We start from the raw sequence: 2,915 nt of genomic DNA, 5'->3' as shown, positions 1-2,915 counted from the left end.
TCTAATAACACTGGATCTATGGAGTAGTTCAATATCCAGATCAGCGATAACCAATGATTTAGGCATTGGATACGTAAATACGAGAATGCAATAAAATCTTGAAATGAGTATTGGCGCATTTGAAGATCGTATGTGTTATAAGAGACTCCGGTTTTAAATTCCAATATGTTGAACGTGACTCTCAAACCAACATTACCACACGTAATTCTAAAATTGAGAAAGGAATGCAAGGGAGTCGTGGAAATGTGAGAAAAAATCAGGAATATTTATGCATCACGGCGATAGAGCGAGACTGGCAGACGGACATCAGGGGGTCGATCAGACGGAGGGCGGCAGTGATCAGCTGAGCGGCCCGGGACTGCCACCGCCACCACCAGGGCCGCTGCTGCCACTCCTTGGCCGCCACAGTCGCAACACTACTAACTGGGACCATGACACACCTGGGAAGCGACCGTGACCCAGTTCTCTTGTGATGTGAGTGCAAGGGAGTAGGAAAGGCCTCACCGTCAGTGGCGAGGAGCTGAGGGAGCCTTTAGGTGTGGTAGTGAGGACGGAACGGGGAGGGCGATGCGAGGTTTCTTGACGGTGTTTGTTATTGTGGGCAAGTAGGGGTAAAGACACACGTGTCAAGTTGATTGTGGCACACAGAGTCTAGGAGTTGTGGCCATGGTGTGTTGTTGGTTGACTGGGAGACTTGGTATGATGATTAGTTGGGCTCATGCTTTGAATGAGGTTTGCTGCCCTAGAAAGAACTAACATTGGACGCCGTGGGGAATGTATGAAGGATGAAAATAATGTTATGAGAAGGAATTATGCTAAATGTTGTGAACATGAGGGATTGAAAAGGTACAAATCATTTGGAGGATGTCATGATAACTGAAAGTAAATTGAATGTAAGGCAATGTGTGCGTTGAATGCAGCTAACAGCATTTGATGACACATGTAAACCTTATAAGACCAAAGTTCCCAAACATTAGTGTTGATTTGACTCACATTTATTTTATTGAAGGGGGCATGTGTTACTTGCACCTCATGATGGGTTGCTCACATGCTATCCTGAATAAAACTGAGATTCATGACCTCATATCTGTATCTTATCCTATCACCTTATCCTCAAGATCCTCCAAAGCAGAGGGACCCAAACCTTGGCTTAACTTAGCATGTTCTTGTGCAGTACATGATAACTCAAACATTACCTAAGCCTTCCATCTCTGGCAGCTCCTGTGCTTTACATTTCTGCACAGAATCATACCAACCAGCCAAAATCTCCAACATACATAGAAAAATAGAAAAAAAAACCTTCTTAATCTAACCCTTTGTGCCTTCTGGCAACTACCCAAAAATATCTCCAACAACTTTTCTTTGTTTCCCACAGTCTCAACCTGATAACTCCACTGCCATCCTGTCTATCTTGAAAGTTGGACTCTTTATTCAGACCTTTGCTAAAAACTCAACTTTGGATGATTCAGGGCTTGTTCTTCCCTCGCTTCTATCCTCAAACTATTTCATGCCTCCTGTTAAGATTCTTCCTAATGATGTTTTCCTTGCCCTTGTTGGCCCAAACCCTTGGAAGGCTTATGGACATGATGGGGTCCTTCCCACTGTCCTCTATAACTGTGCCTCCATGCTTGCACCTTGCTTGGTCAAACTCTCCCAACTGTCTGTCAATATCTGTGTATCCTTTTTGCTGTAAGTTTGCATACTTTCATCCTGTTTCTAAAAGAATGACTTCTCTTAATCTTTCAAATTATCATCATATGGCTTTAATTTCCTCTTCCAAAGTTTATGAATATATCCTTAACAGGAAGATTCTTAAACACTTCACAACTTTATATCTGATTGCCAATATTGGTTACGTTGTGGCCACCCTACTTGTGATATTCAAACCTTCCTTAATGAATTTTGATCATCATCTTGTAGAGATTTTGGTGAAACTGTTGCTCTTGTTCTTGATATAACAAAATCATTTGGTAAGAATCTGATGCAAAGTTTTAATTTCCAAAATACCCTCCTACAGATTCTATCCTTCTCCCTGTAACTTCATATCATGTTTCGTATTCTGTTGCTGCTGTGGTAGACAGTCACCGTTCTTCTAAATCCACTAAGTGGTATGCCTCAGGATTCTTTCCCATCTTTTTTCTGTGTATTGTTCATGAGTGATCTTTTTAACCAAACTAATTTTTCTATCCACTTCAGTACTGATGATAGCATTCTGCATTTTTTCATGCCTTTTCTTAGATGTGGAATCCTCTTGGAATTAGACAGTTCGCTCAGAGAAGCCACATAATGCCTGACTTTTCATCTCTAAAATTTCTGATTAAGGCAGCTCAACCAGCTCAACACGACCTTCAAAATAACTGTCACATCTTTTTAGTGATACTTAACTTTCCCCCTGTTCTACACTGAAGGGCCTCAAACTTTACTTGACTAGTAATAAAAACCAAGGATTTCACAGCTTGTCTCTTGCTAAAATGGCTTCTCTGAAGTTAGGTATTCTGAGGTGTCTCTACTAGTATTTCTCATTACCCAGCTGCTAACTCTGTTTAGGGCCTTATTTCCTCATATATAGAATATGCTTCACATGTATGGGCAGCTTCCACTCATACTGTTCTTTTGAACAGGGTGGAATTGAGAGCATTTCATATTATCTGCTCCTTTACTCAAAAACTGTCTTCAGCCTCTCTCTCTCTCTCTCTCTCTCTCTCTCTCTCTCTCTCTCTCTCTCTCTCTCTCTCTCTCTCTCTCTCTCTCTCTCTCTCTCTCTCTCTCTCTCTCTCTCTCTCTCTCTCTCTCTCTCTCTCTCTCTCTCTGTTGCAAGGCTGTATCTCTTTCTATCTTCTGTTGCTACTTCATACTAACTTTTTCTGATCTTGCTAGGTGCATGCTCTCCTCCCTACAACCTATCCTGCCCCGTC

At 41.8% G+C, this 2,915-nt stretch overlaps 1 protein-coding gene across 3 annotated transcripts in view; it reads left to right on the top strand.

The window, feature by feature from the left end:
- The first annotated feature begins 307 nt into the window (after positions 1 to 307).
- LOC135107630 (uncharacterized) overlaps positions 308 to 2,915 on the top strand; it is a 49,635-nt gene continuing 47,027 nt past the window's right edge. For 2 of the 3 annotated variants that reach the window (XM_064017697.1, XM_064017695.1), the window contains exon 1: positions 308 to 474. The gene's annotated coding sequence lies outside the window, so the exon portion shown is untranslated. The remainder of the gene's footprint in view (positions 475 to 2,915) is intronic. The other variant, XM_064017696.1, reaches the window with a different exon arrangement.

This window comes from Scylla paramamosain, chromosome 15 (assembly GCF_035594125.1).
Source record: "Scylla paramamosain isolate STU-SP2022 chromosome 15, ASM3559412v1, whole genome shotgun sequence".
Taxonomy (NCBI): Eukaryota; Metazoa; Arthropoda; class Malacostraca; order Decapoda; family Portunidae; genus Scylla; species Scylla paramamosain.
The sequence above is the reverse complement of the archived record's forward strand: the minus strand, read 5'-3'. Positions and strand labels throughout refer to the sequence as shown.